The 18,295-nt window shown below is 46.6% G+C and overlaps 1 pseudogene across 1 annotated transcript in view; it reads right to left on the bottom strand.

Moving 5' to 3' along the window:
• LOC311141301 (autism susceptibility gene 2 protein-like) overlaps positions 1 to 17,960 on the bottom strand; it is a 41,940-nt pseudogene extending 23,980 nt beyond the window's left edge. The window contains exon 1 of the transcript XR_014615524.1: positions 17,910 to 17,960. The product of XR_014615524.1 is annotated as an autism susceptibility gene 2 protein-like (transcript). The remainder of the gene's footprint in view (positions 1 to 17,909) is intronic.
• Between the last annotated feature and the right edge of the window lie 335 nt (positions 17,961 to 18,295).

Here is an 18,295-nt window from a genome sequence, read left to right as displayed (position 1 = left end):
CATGGTGTTTATACTTGCGTACTATTGTTTGTACAGATGAACGTGGTACCTTCAGGCGTTTGGAAATTGCTCCCAAGGATGAACCAGACTTGTGGAGGTCTACAATTTTTTTTCTGAGGTCTTGCCTGATTTCTTTTGATTTTCCCATGATGTCAAGCAAAGAGGCACTGAGCTTGAAGGTAGGTCTTGAAATACATCCACAGGTACACCTCCAATTGACTCAAATTATGTAAATTAGCCTATCAGAAGCTTCTAAAGCCATGACATCATTTTCTGGAATTTTCCAAGCTGTTTAAAGGCAGTCAACTTAGTGTATGTAAACTTCTGACCCACTGGAATTGTGATACAGTGAATTATAAGTGAAATAATCTGTCTGTAAACAATTGTTGGAAAAATTACTTGTGTCATGCACAAAGTAGATGTCCTAACCGACTTGCCAAAACTATAGTTTGTTAACAAGAAATGTGTGGAGTGGTTGAAAAACACGTTTTAATGACTCCAACCTAAGTGTATGTAAACTTCCGTCTTCAACTGTAGCTAGAAAGTGGGGACAGCTGGCGTGTTTCAATTAGTTATTTCCATTGCAGCTGACAAAATAACTTGAATGGCAACAGAATAGGATGGGTGTTAAACTGCAAAGCCTGCACATCAATTGTGAGCACCTAATGTTAATTTGGAAGAGCTGGGCTGGCAGCCCTGTCTGGTATGAATCAGTGTCTCTGTTTCTGTATGCTGGGCCTAGATTCAAACCCATATGGCCATATGGCGCACCAGGCATATGCCATCGTCTCCTGTGGCACATGTGATTGCTGTTGAAAGGGATGGTACAGATTCAGATTAGCGGGTGTAAATATGGATGCCTGTATGTGCTGACTAGCCAAAATCTGGTCCAAGCCATGTGCTTCAGTGGTGCCCAAACCATACTATTGTTCCAAGTGCCACTCTAAACTTTCATTAAAAGTTCCAGAAGGATTCCCTCAACCCCCTTCCCTACCCCAAAACCCAGCAGGGTTCATCCCCACAGTACTGCTTTGTTGCAGAGTGGCCACGTGCTTCAGCGTGCCCATCACTCCCAGCCTCATATGAAGACCCTCGGGTCGTTTGAGGTCAGTGCCACTGAGACTTCCTGAAGAAAAAAGGCGGATGACATCTTTGAGCCTTTCAACATAAAGCTCAAGTCTAATGGCTCATCTGACACACACAGGCCACCCTGCAGCCTGGAATGTGTCCCCTTTCACCGCCGTTGACCCCTGACTAAGGCAGTTGCCCTGGGGAATGTGTGGACAGATATACAGCGGGAGGAACAGCTATCAACTTCAAGGGTGAATTTCGCAGAGAAAAAAAAAACATATCCGAAAGTTGTTTGTGATGTGTGGTGCGGCTCTGAGCTGGGCTGAGCGCACTGGCCTTATCATTCCATTAATTAGCACGACACGCTTGCCCACTGGACTCGAACGCAGCGGCGGCAGCTGTCTCGATTGATTACAGGAGCGGACGCAGCACCCCAATTATCTTGATGACTGGAGACAACGCCTGCCACTTCTAATAAAGGCCCCGGACTCCTATTCCCCATCATGGTGCAGTGGAGAGAGACAACCAACCAAGCAATAAACCAACCAAGCCTCCCCAACCAAGCCTCCTGCCTCTCCGATACCTTCTAGACTTTTTCAGTCTCTCTACAGGGCACAACAGAGCTCAGTGTGGGCTGTAATTCTTTAGCAGCGTGGCAGCTTTATTTAGGCTTACATAATGCCTCAACATTTTCAACAATACTGCTTTGTTGCCCTGCAGGAAAGCATCCTCTATTAGGACCGCCAGCATGGTTTAAAAGCCACAAAGAAACTAGGGAAAAACAGGACAGAAAAAAGAAGAGAGAGAGAAAACATCATCTTCAAGCTTCAAGTCTCAGCAGAGATGTGTTTGTAAGATATGTTTTTTCTGGGGAATCGGAAATGTAAATAAAGGTACTCTCCAGCGTCAGTTCAAGCATGAACCTGCAACTAGCCCACGGCACTTAGTGGATATAATATTATCTTCCAGTGACTAACTGATTACTTTTCAATGGAAGGAAATGGCTGAATGAAAATCCTTCAACAGATCCCAAGTGGCATGACAGGGAGCTGAAAGAGCCTGCATGTTGTTCTTCTCCACTCATTTCAGTAAATAGCCTAACCGTTCTCCCCTCTCCACCACAAAAACAAAGCAACAATTGGGAGGTTGACAGCTCTTCACCATTTGTCATACATCATTCAATGTTTTGACGTTTGCGGCCATAGATGTTCAGAACCATGAAGGGGTAGGATAAATACTTTGTGCAAGATCGAGTTTCGTCAAGTGCTTTCCAGATAACTGTGTCAATTCGCTTGAATTGGACTGTGGGTTCTAGACAAGATGTTGATGTAGATTCCCACCTGTTTTATGCAAATTCTTAAAGAAATTGATTCTTATCCAGTAAAATACTAGTACAGCAACCTTCTTAGTGAAAGCTAAGCTAAAAATCTAAATCAACTATGATGTCATCAGTTGGAACTAGATCATCCATAAACTGTTGCAAGTTTCTGTCATGTTTACATGTTTTACCTTGGTGTTATTACAGGCCCAGCCTTCTGTTCTCTACTGTTATGATCAGAGCCTGTAGACCACTGCCTGAATACTATGTACTTATTAGAGCTTGTCAATGGTCCATCCTTCACGAATGCATTCTTGCTTCCAGTTGAACATCCCCACTGGTGTGTCACATTGCATTTGCCCAAGAATCCCAAAGCATATACGTCATGGTATTTTAGTGTGATGTTCTCGGAAACAGATAGGCCTAGCTCCTAAATGCAAAAGATAATAATAATAATAATATGCCATTTCGCAGACGCTTTTATCCAAAGCGACTTACAGTCATGCGTGCATACATTTTTGTGTATGGGTGGTCCCGGGGATCGAACCCACTACCTTGGTGTTACAAGCGCCGTGCTCTACCAGCTGAGCTACAGAGGACATATGCCTACTGGATGGGCTTGTGCACAGGACACATACAGCGTCTGAGACAAAACAAATGGGTAATCAAAGGAAATAAAAATAAATACAGTTTATAATCGACGAAAACAGAATAAGAAGAATGCACATTTATTGATTTCATATAACAACACTTCCAGACAGTTAATATGAGTTTCCATGATAAATACACCCACTGTTTATCATCCTATGTTAGAGGCTAGCAGTAACCCTATCTACCAGACCAGTGTAGGGGGGGGGGGGGGCTTAAACCTTTATTGACTGTTTCTCTATAGATAGCACCCCCATGAGATGTGATTTAAAGTGCCCGAGGTTTCAAATGCTGTCCCCCTAAGGACACAAGCTGTCCAGTAGACAGACAGACTGATGCAATCAACACCAAGCCTATATGAGGATTCTGTTCACAGTGTGACCAGTGCTAAGCTGCTCCTGGGGTGGTTTACCATTAGGCTAGGACTGCAGATGGAGATGGGACACCTCCTCTAATTGCCATATGTGCAAAATAAGTCAATCTCAGCAGAAAATAGAAAATAGCTCCAATCTTTATTAGTCAGAGCTTAAGACATTTTAATGGAGGTGACGTTTCTAAATGGCACACAGAGAGAGGGGAAGAAAGAAAGCCCCTTTAGCTGCTATGAATCTCTTCCCTTGTCAAAGCTGATGACATAGTTAGAAGGCTACGGTGCAGATGTTTAGAATAGCTCTCATGTAGAGCTTAACTAGACAAACACACAAAGCCTCCTCTGCCGTCGCTCCATTTGGGATCCCCCATGTCCTCCACACAAACCACAAAAAGGGTGAGAATACGCTGGTGTATCAGGTTAGCATATATTCCCAGTGTGTCCTAGCACCCAATCAATCATTCTTAATTAGAGTGCTGCCATGGAGCGCAAGAGGGATAACAAGAGACAAAGATACACACTCAGAGGGAGAGAGGAAAGAGAGGCAGGAAGAAGGGAGGGAGGGAGAGAGAGAGGGGAAGTTAATAAGGCAGAGGAGAGGAGAGAGTGAGCAGAGGGCAGGGAGTCATGTCAAGAAAAATAAAAATGGAGACAAGGCCCAGCCCCTGACCTGTGGGGCTGCTGTGGACTGCCTCCCTGCTGCAACACACACAGCTCTGAGTGCTCACTGACACACTCACACACACATACACACACTTTGTGCTGACGAGGCCTGAGGAACTGGGTCAAGACTCATGGTAGCACCAGAGTAGACAGGCCAGCACTAGCGTACCGGACACACCCGCAGCGCCCGTCATCGATGTCTATTTTTTAATATTTAGTAAATCATTTTGACAGTAACCCTCCAAAAAGTCATTCATAAACCTTTTTAATTTCCATATGTACTAGGAACAAAGCTGTGGTTGTGTTCATGAAAATAGCAAATTTGGTGGGTAGGATTCATTGCTAGTGGAATCTTTCTACCCCTTGGGGAAATCGAGGTCAACATGTAGGGGGCCATGAGATGCAGGCAGCAGAGGCTGGGCCTAGTCATGCTACAGATGGTAGTGTAGCTAAGGCTGGGTCTAGTCATGCTACAGATAGTGGGGTAGATGAGGCTGGGCCTAGTCATGCTATAGATGGTGGTGTAGATGAGGCTGGGCCTAGTCATGTTATGGATGGTGGTGTAGATGAGGCTGGGTCTAGTCATGTTATGGATGGTGGTGTAGCTGAGGCTGGGTCTAGTCATGTAATGGATGGTGGTGTAGATGAGGCTGGGTCTAGTCATGTTATGGATGGTGGTGTAGCTGAGGCTGGGTCTAGTCATGTAATGGATGGTGGTGTAGATGAGGCTGGGTCTAGTCATGTTATGGATAGTGGTGTAGATGAGGCTGGGTCTAGTCATGTTATGGATGGTGGTGTAGCTGAGGCTGGGCTTAGTCAGGTTATGCTAGTGGATGAGGAGAGTATAGTGGGGAAGGGTAAGCGACTGGGGGGGGTGGAGGAGGGTGTCAAGTGGAAGAGGAAAAAGGGGGAGAAGAAAGGAGGTGGGAAGGGAGAGGCTGGTGTGGTCAAAGGCACCAAGAAAGGTCAGGTGGTCAGGTTGGGAGATGGAGATGAGGGTGGGTCTGAGGAAGAGGACGATGAGGAGGATTTATTTTCAGACTCCTCCTCAATGGGTCCAGAGCTGACAGTCAGTCAGAGGGGTCAAAGTACACGGTGAGGGAACTGTCAAGGTTCCTGAATGAGACTAAGGGGAAAAAAGTTAATCTTGAGGCTTTTTTTTTGCGATCCGGGAAAGTTTGTAAGATCAGTACAACATGCTATGAAAAATGAGGGGCATGGTGTCCTCTCACCGAGGAAATGGTTTAGGTTGACGAAATGGGTCTCTTTCTGGCACTGGGGCTTTTTGAGCTTTGCTATTGGTCTCTTTCTTCGCTGGCTTTTCTCCTACTTCTTATGGAGACTCTTTGGGTAGGCTCGCTTAATATTAATGGCGCCAGAGATGCGGGAAAGAGGAGTGTGTAGGGTGAAAATGTAAAACAAAAAAAAGTACAGGTGTTGTTTCTGCAGGAGACGCATAGTGATGTGGTGAATGAAGTTGATTGGGGGCTCTGGTGGCAAGGGGCAAGTGTGCTGAGCCATGGGACAAATGTTAGTGCAGGGGTGGCAGTCCTTTTTGTACCGGGTCTGTCTGTAAAAATGTGCTCCTCAAAAGAGGTGTGTAGTGGTAGACTGCTTGTAGTAAAAGCAGAAATTAATAGCAGGGGTTTTGTCTTTATAAATGTGTATGCGCCTAACACATGGAGAGAGAGGGGGCTTCTATTTGGGTGTCTTAGACAGGAACTCTCATAGGTAGCGCCTGAGGAGACACTGGTGGTCGGCGTGGACTGGAATTGTATGATGGATTTTACGAAATACAGAAATGGGGAGGAGCCTCATTCAGACTCAGTGGGGGTGTTAAGGGACACCATTAATCAGTTTGACCTAGTGGATGTTTGGAGAACTAGACATCCCAACACAAGACAGTATACATGGGTGAAGGTCTTTGGTGCTAGGGTGAGTGCAGCCCGGCTTGATCGATTTTATATGTCCATGAATCAGAGCAATAGGCTGTTGGGCGCTACCATTCTCCTGGTGGGTTTTTCGGATCCTCACATAACCATGGCTCAGCTGTCTATTTCACCAGGGCCTCAGCAGGCATCCTTTTGGAAGTTTAATGTAAAGCTCTTACAAGATGCCACTTTTTGCTAAGGCTTCCAGACTTTTTAGGAAAGGTGGGGGTAGCTCAATTGGTAGAGCATGACGCTTGTAACGCCAGGGTAGTGGGTTCGATCCCTGTGACCACCCATACGTAAAAATGTATGCACACATGACTGTAAGTCGCTTTGGATAAAAGCATCTGCTAAATGGCATATTATTATTATTATTAGAGTATGAGTCTCTGAGTCAATTGTGGGATAAGTCCAAATTCGGCTTTTCTATCAACAGTATACAGCTCTCTCATCCTCAGAGGCTAGGAGAGTATTGGGGGAACTTGAGCGTTTTCCAGGTTAAAGCAAAGGGAGCACTTGTAAGAGCTAGGTTCTCCATGCTCAAGGAGAAGGATGCTCCCACCTCCTTCTTCTTTGGTTTGGAAAGACAGAGCGGTGAAGCCAAGGGTATGCATTGTCAATGGCTTTCGGATGGGCAGGTGACCTCTGTGGTGGGGGAGATGCGGGAGCGGACTGTGGAGTTTTATACTGAGTTGTATAGGGCAGAACTGTGTGATCCTATGTGTGCTCAGGTTTTGTTGGCAGAACTCCCTAAGCTCTCTCTGGCACAGAGGGATGAAATGGACATTCCCCTGTTGTCCCATAAACTGGCAGAGGCCGTAACCAAGATGTCCCCCGGCCGTGCACCGAGGGTCGATGGACTCCCAGTGGAGTTTTATAAAACATTCTGGGGAATAATTGGACTGGACTTCTTTTGCGTGTTGCGTGAGTGCTTCGGGGTAGGAGAGTTGCTGATGAGCTGCCGTCAGGCAGCTCGGACTCACCTGCCCAAAAAAAGGGACTTGTGTGAACTTAAGAACTGGAGGCCTGTAGCATTGCTCTGTACGGACTACAAGATATTTGCCAAGGTTCTCGCTAACAGATTGAAGTCTCATCTGGACTCTATAGTACACAAGGACCAGACATATTGCATACCGGGACGCTCAATCACGGACAACTTGTTCTTAATCAGGGACATGTTGGACTTGTCGAGAGGTTCTAATGTGAACTTTGGACTGGTCTCTTTAGATCAAGAGAAGGCTTAGATCAAGAGAAGGCTTTTGATAGAGTGGACCATGAGTATCTGTTTAATGTAATGTCTGTGTTTGGGTTTGGAGAAAGGGTTTTGGCCTGTATGAAGATCTTGTTTGCTGGGGCGTCATGTATGGTCAAGGTGGGAGGGGGGCTCAGTAGGCCAGTTTGGGTGAGGCGGGGCATTAGACAAGGATGCCCTCTATCGGGGCAGTTATATACACTAGCCGTTGAGCCTTTTTTGGGCCTGCTACGCAGGAGACTGCAGGGAGTGTGCTGGACAGGCATGTGTGTGTTGACAGGCATAGCAGTGTCAGCGTAGGCAGATTACGTTTCTGTGATGGTCAGGGATAGTCAGGATATGCAGGCACTAGAGACTAGTCTGAAGTTGTACGAGGGAGCTTCGTCAGCTAAGGTAAACTGGGGCAAGAGCAAAGCTCTGTTATGTGGGGCATGGGGGGATAGGGCCTCTCATCTGCTTCCAGGGGGTTTGCAGTGGGGTTGTGAAGGACTTAACATTTTGGGGTGTACCTGGGCTCAGAGAGGTGGGTCAGGAAGAACTGGAAGGGGCTGTCACAGGCAGTGGTGTCAAGATTGGCCAGGTGGAGGTGGCTCCTGTCCCAAGTGTCATATGGAGGGAGGGTGCTGATAATCAACAACCTGGCGGCATCTTCCCCCCCAGAAGTCCTAGCACAACAAACAGGACTAACATCTCTTAGGCTGCTGGAGAGATTCCTGGGGGAAGTCCAGGAGGCACTGTCTGAGCCGGTAAGGGGGATGTTTGAGCGGACAAAGGGGGAGGGGCCACCAATGTTTCCGCCACTGCAGGTGACGGCAGAGACTGGGGACTGGCAAGGGGGTCTGGAGGACTTGTTAGATTTTAACACTCCGAGCCTGGGGGTGTTTGAGGGGGTGGGAGGTAAAGCCCTATACAACCTCTGTATTAAGGTAAGGAACATTAGGAGCCTAACAGGAGTGAAGGCACATCAGTGGCAGGGGGTATGTGGGGCGGAGAGTATGGTAGGTTTTAGATGGAGGGGGCTCTACAAACTCCCAGTACCAAAGAGGTCAGGGGACCTCCAGTGGAGTATTCTACATGGAGCCCTGGCCACTAACAGCTGGTTAGCACGGGTTGAACCGGGAGTCGGACAAGGGTGTCCTTTCTGTGTCATGAGTGAAACTGTGATTCATGTGTTTTCTGTGTGTGTCAGGTTAATGCCTTTAATGTTTCTGTTGGAATGTCTGTGTGAGAGGTTGGGGGTGGAGTTAACTGTCGGGATGTTTATAATGGGGTACAGGTATTCAAATAAGGAAAAGGCCAAATGTGTGTTGTTTAATTTTCTGTTTGCTCAGGCAAAGTTGGCTATTTGGCTAACAAGGAGGAACAGGGTCAAAGGTTGGGGGATAACAGACCCTTTACTATTATTTAATGGGATGGTCTCTGCGCGACTTAAGGTGGCATTTGAGTTCTATAAAAAGTGTGGAGATGTCTCAAGAGATATGGTGTGTTGGGGGGGGGGGCTGTCTGTATAACTGGGGAAGATGGTCTGGATATACGGTTGTAGAAGTGGTGAGGTTTGGGTTATTGTGATGTGTGGTGTTGTTTTTGCATTGTGGGGTAGAGGGCAAGGTGAGTATGCAGTACAGGGGATATTGTATTGTTATTTCTTTAAGGGGGGGGAAAATGAGAATGTATCATTAAAGAAAGACAAAAAGTAAAAAGTCTCTCTCTCTCTCTCTCTCTCTCATGACTGAGTTGATTGTATGTTAATGCTTGTGCTAAAACTGTCACACTTGTGAGTGTTTTTTAACCACTTTAAAGGGGTTTAGGCACAGATGGCTCATCCTCTCTGAGGACCCTGTCGCCTCTAGCTCCGCCTCGACCGCACCTGCTCCAAGATAAGCCTGCCGCTACCGTGGGCCTGGGCTGATAATACAGTTACACAGCACTATACTTACTAACTTACTCTATCTTAGGCTGGCCAAAATAAGGTGAGGAAACCAATGCTGCACATCTGGATGAACTCCTTAGTAAAGAAAAAAAAGAGCATCCAACCATCTCAAGACTATAACATCTAGCTAAAAAATAAAAGTGTGTCTGTGTAAAATAGTTGACCTTTGATAACTGGTGCTCAGGGCTCCCTAGGTGATGTGGCACTCTGTCTGTAAGCTCCTCCTCTGCTCCATTTCCACCCAAAGCAAACAGCAGTGGGCTCTCAGTCCTGATGCTTCCTCCTCTCCACAGCAGTACTAGAATTACAGGTTCTCTGGTCTGGTTTGATACCAGGCAGCGCTGCTGTGGATGTCTGAATGGGGCATTAGAGTGAGCAGCCATTAGGGGGCCAGTCAGAGCCGGCCGGGCCCAGAGCCGCAGCGTGGGGAATACCAGTGGTAGCCAAAACCAACAGCCAAACAGATGACCGCTTGATTATTGGGAGGGGGGGGGGGGGGGGGGGGGGTTTGAACCACACTATGGTCTCCATGATTATTTTTTCCAAAGGCGGAACCCGTGTCTGAACGAATTACCGCTTGTCTCTCTTAACAAAACACGGGGAGCGATTAATGACGCTGGCGGGGGTAAAAAAGGGGTTTGATTTAAACCCACTGTTCCTTCTCAGTGGTGCATATCTCGTTACTCATTTGGCCATGTGCTGAGTTTAGGGTAATTGCCGGGGTCTACCACACCCAACATGTGTGGTGCTGTGTGGAGCACTGAAAGCAACACATACATTCAGTTTATGCTACCACATGAGGAGTGTGCTGAGGGAGAGCTAGCAGTGTACTGTACAAACACCAGAAGTGGACCACCCGCCTCCTATGAAAATACTTCATATGCCATGGCTGATATTTCTGTTTGATTTGGACTCACTTCCCTAGTGTGGACTCTCATCTCACACAGCATCCGTATGGCATGCTCTCTCCCTCAGCGTATGGAGTATGGATGTCCTTGCCTCGTCATGGAATTTAAACCCTTTTACTTCCATCCTGTTCTTGGCTGTGGAGTTCCAATCTTTATAAGCCTGTGTGAACTGCTTCCCAAAACGTAAAATCCATTACAAGCATGTTTGTAATATCCATCTAGGCTGCCGACTGTCCTCTGCCAGTGATTGTACATTATCCAAGCTGCATGTGTGCCCCAATCACCCACCATCTGGCTTTGTCAATGAACATTACAGCCTCACAGCCTCATCTGCAAACAACATTGGCTCTGAATGCACAACACAGACAGGCTAAAAGCACAGAGCTGGGAGCTGGGACCTTCTTCAAACAAAACACAGCAGCAAAAAAACACACACAGCTCAGCTTACAGAACAAGTGTAGCTAGGAAGAAAGGATTGAAAAAGCAAGCGGATCGAGCTGCATTCACACACACACACAGCACACTCTACATTCAAGGCTGACTAGCTTCAGAGATAAGAAAACCATCATGCATTTCCCAAACAAACAATGCAAATACCTCTTCCTATTCGGCAGCTGATTGTCTTTCTCTTGGAGAAGGAGAGATTATACTGGGTTCAGATGAGTGGTGCCAAAGCACTAGATCAGCCCCCTACTGAAACGGTCACTTAAAGGGAGCTGCCCATGGGTTTGGTTGATTGGTTAGTTGGTTGGTGGCTAATTTCCATGGAGATGACAGTGTTCTGTCTACATGACAGAGTGGTTCTATGGCTCACAAGCTGGTCCCATAGCCGCAGGGGAGAGCAGAGCCTTTCCATCATCAGGAACGCTCTGATCTCACAGCCTAGCCATGCCACAGTGACATAGTTAGAGAGGACTGGGCTTCCTAAAGGGGCTCGGTCAGACAGAGCAGTGGAGACCATCGCTAAGTAGGGTTGGGTTGAGTTCTTTCTACTATCTCTATGTCCTGTCTATACTCTCAGCTGCTGAGGGAGGACAAAGGATTTAATCACCAATAGGAGCCAGCCACTTACCATCCTTTCTCTGTTCAAAGTGTGTGGCCAGCCGCTGCAGAGCAAACGCTAGCAAACAAACGTTATATTAAACAATATCTCACCCTCTTGTCTCGCAAACATGAGCCTATCATTGGTTAAATGGGCCTGCTTCGCGTTTACTCATAGAGTGTGCTTCAGTACCGAGGTGTGTGGCGAGCTCATCCGAGCGTGGGCTGATGTGATGTGTGCACAGATAGAAATGTCAGCCGAGGTGTAAGGAAGTGTCACCTCGAGGTCATAGCCGAGGCAACGCCACATCTGTTTTCCTGATTTGTTGCGCAGTGCCGCTGACGGCAGAAGTTCACACAAAGACAAAGATGGGAGTTCCTACGCGTCAGTTTATCATTTAACCCTGACCCCCGGTGTCTCGACTGGCAGGGGGAATGGCTGATCGAGCAAAGCGGTCCTCAGATGGCCACTGAAACAACTAAACCAGTTCTGTTCTGTCTGAGTGGAGAAGGAGGAGGAAGAGGGGGGAGGAGGAGGAGGCACAGCCAGGCTCTGCTGCTCAGGCTACTCAGTGGCTTTACACAAAACAGTTTTGTATGTTTCAATGTAGTAAACCTAATTCTCACTAAACTATATATCACTCTGTATTGAAATAGGAAGCACAGCTGAGATGATACATTATATTCCTTTTATCATTCAATGATAAAAAGAATATATTGAACAATATGCTAGGCAGCTGTATGGCCAGACGTCACACATCCCTCATAAACCACCTCCCAGAAAAGATCAGTGGTGGCCACAAGTGACTTCTTAGTAATTGCTCCCTTAGCTGTTGTCTCTTCAGCAGCACTATAGCTGGATCCATATTCAGTCTATGAACCACTGAGACAGCTGCACAGAGAGAGGCCTAATCACAAAGCCTTCAACTACACTCCCACTCTCTGTCACAACAGCCCTGCACCACCCATTGACACTGACGACAGTCAGTGATAAGGATGATGGACAGGTGTTGGGTTTCTTGCCAGCCTGGTGGTGCCCTTTAAGGACAGGGATGACAGGGACTGGCATGACTTCAGCTCCTGTCTAGAGTTGCACTGTATTAAAAAGTGGGGAAACGTTTTGCAAGGACAAACCAAAAACGAACTTTTCATATTGGTTCATTTAGATAGAGCCTCGTGGTTTCACTCTGTTTGGGACTATTTTAATCAGTTTCGTGCCTACTGAACACGAACCAGGTGCAGTAGCTAAAATATCTGCTCGGGGCCAATGTTTGGACGGCAAGTCCCCACTTAGCATAGCGCAACTCTACACAGGAGCTAAGTTAATATTTCATTGCACAGAGCAGGCAGTTTTCTAATGGAACTAATAATGGGATCGCGTGACATATCAGCATTGACATTGCAAGGGAACTAATTGCCCTTCTAGAAAAGTCTGAGAGAAAATGGACATTGAAAAAAAATAAGTATATTTAGGACAGAAAAACAGGACAACTGTATTATAAACCTAACAAATCCCTCCAGTTGGCTTCCAGAGCAGAGGAGAGGAGCGACCAGGGAGGTGCGGTGGCTGTGGCTTAGTCCTGTTGGCACGCCCGCATCCCTGCCTCCCTGCCTGCCACTCCCTATAAATAGAACATGACAATGTAATCTTAATTTAAAACGCTATAAATATTGAAGAAGAATTAAAATAATTTATGGAATAAGGCGGTTTGACAGGGTGTGTTTTTCCGCTCTCGCACGGCGGAGCAATGGGCAGCTGCAGTGCAGGCTGGGAATTCTGTAATTGCTTTTTCTCTCCCTGAAGCCAGCTTCCTGCCTTAAATCAAAAAAGGCAATCTCTGTCAGTAATGGCTCAATTAATAATTAAACACGTGTCTTATCTCCGCAGCACTCCCTCTATTTATTTTCATCTCTCTGACAGAGACGACTGCACAAACAGCATTAGTACTATCAATAAAAGGAGCATTAATAACAGGCGCTTTCTCCAAAAACAAATCATCACCCAGCTCATAAGCTCTCCTATAACCGTGAACAATAATAGCTGAGGGGATTAATAAAGAAAGAAACTCAAACACGCTTTGGTTTTTCCACTGATTCTAGTGACGTTGTTTTTCCCCGGCTGGCGACAGACAGCACAGGGAGGGAGAAACATATTAAGGGCTTGGGTATTCTGAAAGGATTTACTCCTGTTTAAAATTGTAATTGAATCAGAGAAACAAATTAGCTTTAGCACAGGTTTGACAATACCTACGGAGGTGGTAGTATGGGGATAGCGGTGATGGCGGAACCATAGAAATAGAATCATTCTATTCTATGGGCAGAACATCCAGCAGCAGCATGGTATTTCTGGAACAACCCAGCTCCCCATGGCACAGTACACATTACTGTCTGTCTGTGGCAAATGACAACCCCCCCCCAGCGCCAAGACATAAGTGTTCTGTCAATACAGGCCATCAGGCCCTGATAAAGAAAGCATTTCCAGCAAGCTGCGCTTCGTCAAACCAATCAGAGTAGGTACCGCAATGAGGTTTACCAGGCTTAGATTCCTCCATAGTGACGGCTGCTTTTAATACAGCCCTCTAATCTGGCTGCGTAGGCTACAGAAAGCCCCTGCAGCCTTCCCTGTGTTCTCACTATTACACACCCTGTCTGCCCCCAACCCAGCCCAGCTCTGCCTGGCCCAGTCAGCCACTCTCTCTCCCTACCCGCTCGCTCCACTCCTTCACTCAGACTCAACAACCTGCAAAGCTGATTAGCTGGTCATTATTTAATGGGCGAAAGCCCACAAACACTGTGCCGCCGCAGCGCTGAAGTTAGCAATACATCACAATGACCCGGCCAGAGGAGCGCCGTCTGGTGCATTACAAACACACTCTCATCTGCTTGTTCTCCCTGCCCCTGACCCACCCAACCTCCCCCTCTCCTCTCTAGTCTCTGCTCTCTCTCTTTTCCTTTGTGTATGCAGGAGGTATGACTGACTCTATTCTATATTCCTGGCTGTGTGTGTGGAGTGGGCCTATAGGCCTCTATACCCAAGCCATAGACCTGTTATTGACATGCAGCAAACAGCAGCCTTCAGGAACAAAGGGCACTCAGCACCTATTGAGTGGCAAGCAGGGCTGCAGAGCAGACAGGCCGCTTGATTAGCGATTCGACACGGGGAACCTGGGCTGTGTAGCACATAATGAGAGCTTAGAGAGCTACCATGAGCTCATAGGAGGGAGAGGGGGGGGGGCTTCAGCCCCACAAGGAATGGGTTCTCAACAATGGTACTGAGAATTCTGGATATGAAAAATACTAGGACAAAAAGCTATTCTGAATACCAATCCTCTGGATATTACAGTGTTTGTATTGTATGGTGTTTATATATAAACAGGTAATGATAAACAAGGCTAAATCCTCCACAGGGGAAGCTAAATGGTTTATTCATTTGTTTATTTGTTTACCCTCACGTCAATTAAGCAAATTAGTCTCTGACATCCGTGACGAGTTGATGCCTACATCCAACTACAGTGGATTCCACCTTCGTGAGCCTAGCAGTAGTAGCCTAAACCATGTACCACCTTTAACCGTGGTTACAGTAGAGGTTGAGAGTCAGTTGTGTGTGGTGGTGGTGGCTGTTGTGTTTTTTCCACTTCTTCTGCTCACTCTTCTCCTTCCTTTGTTCCACTCGCCTAATCCAGTATGTGTGGGCCGGTAAGTTTAATGGAAACAATTTATTAAGTCCGGCTTAAAATGCCATCTGCTGCTAAGCCTCTCAAAGCCGCTAAGCTCCTGGTTTAGCCCGAAGCTCGCTGTGTTCACGCTTACTGTAATGCGCTGTTTAAAATGAGCACAACGGGTCAAAATTAATCAGGATTATATGGGCACAAATCCACTTCAGAAATGGGTTTTCACCAATCTTTCTCCCCCACCTATCCCAAGATGTCCCTGGTTTGTCTCAGAGAACAAATTTGGTTTGTCTATCCACTCACAGAAAACCCCTGTTAGACACGACAGAGCCAAAATGGCCTCCCAGGCAGAGTGAGAGAGCTAGAGTGCTGTTCCCCTCAGACATTTCCTGCTCTCACTAGCGTCTCTGTGTTTCCAGTTTCTGCGAGGTAGGTGGTACGTCACTCTCTCCTTTCGTAAGTACCCACAAAGTATGTTTATCCTCTCCTGGTGGCAGGACCCATACGTGCTCTGCAGCTACATTTAGCTTTTTATTCGCCTTCCAAGAACTGAGAAAAGTCAACTCTGAACTGCAACCAGATCTCTTTCAATCAATGCAATGCCCCAAAGCCCCACACAAGACTTTAAGACAGTGTTTCTCCTCCAAGAAATCAATAATTTTCAGGAAGTTCACGACGAAGCTAAACAACAACTCTGATAATGGTTAGGTAACATCAGTCCTTTACCATACTGGAGCTAGCTGGTAGCTACCGGAACCTTCTTACCTAATCATTGGAAGCACTGCAGTCATGCACTAAGGTCAGACTCTAGAAGGTTGAACAATTCTGTTTTCCATAGCGTAAATAAAACTGCATAGATGCTGTGAAGAAGGTAGTAATACAGAGAAGAAGAAATGCTCTAGGAAATTATGAGGAAAAAACTGTTAGGATTTCTGAGTGTTACTTAAAGGGATACATCGAGATTTTGTCTAAATCGTCCTGTATGAAGGAAGTTAGATGAAGTTCCGCGAGCCAATGCTAATTAGCGTTAGTGCAATGACTGGAAATCTATGGTATCTGCTAACATTCTAGCAGATATCATAAAATACCAGTCATTGCACTAACGCTAGTTAGCAATTGCACTAGCGCTAGTTATCCTACTCTGGGGAAGTAGATAAAGAGCCTCCTTGCCAAAATCCCGAAGTATCCCTTTAAGGCCATTATTGTGGTTCACTGCCTTCAATGATTACTATGTTGGACTGTCCTGTCTTCTGATAGTCCTAAACATGCCATCAAAACACTGCAGCTTGGTGATGATGCCACTCATCTAAAATGACTAATAAAAGGTGACATGTTCAGAAATTAGCAAAATGTCAAAATGCAGGAAATCAGTAAAAATGCTCATTAGCACTTTCAGTGCTATACCAACTGTGTGTGTGTGTGTGTGTGTGTGTATGTGTGTGAGTGCACCCAATCTCTCGGAGCCAATAGCTGTGCAGGCCCAGTGATCAGAGGCTGAGAGGATTGTAGATTGGTCCCTAAGGACTGAGAGGCAGACTGGTAATGGGACATAGATATAGAAAAACATCCCCCAGGCTGCTCTGCATTCTACACACAGGCCTGGCTAACCCGTACACACACATGCACATTCATGTATGAACCACACATTAATGCACACACACACACACTCATACACACACACATACACACACACTCACTCACACACTAACACACACAGAGGACCTAAAACTAGGATCCATTACAGTACGTTGGCAAAGGGACTGGGTGCAATGGTAGCAGCTAACATGATAATAACCTCTCACTCATCACTGAATCAGATGATCCAGCCAGAGCCGTCCCCTGGCTTTCCCTTTTCATCCTAATCCTAATCTGGTGCCCTTATTGTTGCCAGTCTTTCACAAACACACACATGCACGAGCACACACACACACACACACACACACATTGTGTCATTGATCCCTGTGACAAACAGGCGAGGACCGCTGATGGGATTGCATGGATGTAATTCTCCGGTCCTAATCCCTGGGCCAGCCTGGTGTGCATTGGACATGGAATGGGACTCACATTAGCAGGATTTCCCCAAGACCTTGCTAGGCCCTCTCTAGATTGAATGGGGGAGAGAGTCAGTGTGTGTGTGTGTGTGTGTGTGTGTCTGCATGTGCATGCTTGTGAAAACCAGCAACTAGGCCAACAACAACAATCTAAACTGACAACAACAGTGGCAAACTTGAGGCCTGGACATGTGCCCTGGTTGTTTTGAAAATCACGAGCTCATTACTGTAATGTCTGAAAGTTGTTATTTACTGTTTCTGTTCAGGCATAAAACAGGTTGGGCAAGCTGGCCTGCAAACATGCACCCTTTCTATCTCCTCCTGAAAATGGCCCCATTTTACACAAATATCCATCATGCAGCATCTGTTAATGGGTCTGGTTCCTGCCCTGGGCGAACATGGGATACATGCTGCTATCTTTCATCAGCCAGGGGACTGTCCTCCCCTCCGCTCCCCTGCCGCCCTCCCCTCCGCTCCCTTGCCCTCCTCCCCTCCCCTCCCCTCCTTCACATTACCCTTCCCTCCACATCCTTACACCAGCTCCCCATTAAGCCTGAGTACAGGTGCAGCACTCCTCTCCTACCCTCTTACTACCCCTAAACCCTCCGTCAATTCCCAGTGGACATGTGATTATGTCGACTGAGAGGCTCAGGCCTCTCCCTCCTCATCCCTCCTCTGTCCTGGCCCCTGGCCGCCATTACTGTCTGGCCTGCTGTCAGAAGCCTTGTATAGCCTGGGGGGACCTTCCCATTTGTGGACTGGGAGCATGTGGTACGGAGCCTGTGAATCCACTCTAATGAGCCTGAATGTTGGGTGTGGAAAGGGGAGATATGTAGGCCTTCGGGTTGGGTGTCCCAATACAGTTCCACAGGGAAGAAAATATACAAATGTGGATGTTCTGGTTTGTGCTCAATCAGGTCAGAATCAGAAGACATAATTTAAAACATGTTATAAACTACCTTGGTGTTCATTGACATGTAATCTATAAGGATGATGGTGGACTACACAGGGGGGAAATTGTTTGTAGTGTGAATATAGAAGAACAAAAGTCCTACCTTTGGGTGTAGTGGGGGAGAAGAGTTTCTCGGATCCTACATCAGATACCTGGAAGACAAGAGGAAGGAGAAACATTAATAGTCTGGTTAGATGGATGACCTCTGTGGAAGACATTGGTAGTTTCCATACAAAGATGGGACACCTTAGAGAACGTGACAAACTGCATTGCACTCATGACACATCCATCAAAATGGTCATGATTAGAGACACACTCATTCTATTCCATAGGATCCACCAAGATGGCTAACATCGACATCTCATATTTCCTCTGATCTACTGTATATGGACACAAGAACTCCCAGTTCCAATACAGCTACTGTACTCTACTTCACCCATAGACATCCAACACAGTGCCTCCTTGACTTGTGTTCAATCTGCTTTATTG

Source organism: Coregonus lavaretus, assembly GCF_964263955.1.
Source record: "Coregonus lavaretus genome assembly, chromosome: 14".
Taxonomy (NCBI): domain Eukaryota; kingdom Metazoa; phylum Chordata; class Actinopteri; order Salmoniformes; family Salmonidae; genus Coregonus; species Coregonus lavaretus.
The sequence above is the reverse complement of the archived record's forward strand: the minus strand, read 5'-3'. Positions and strand labels throughout refer to the sequence as shown.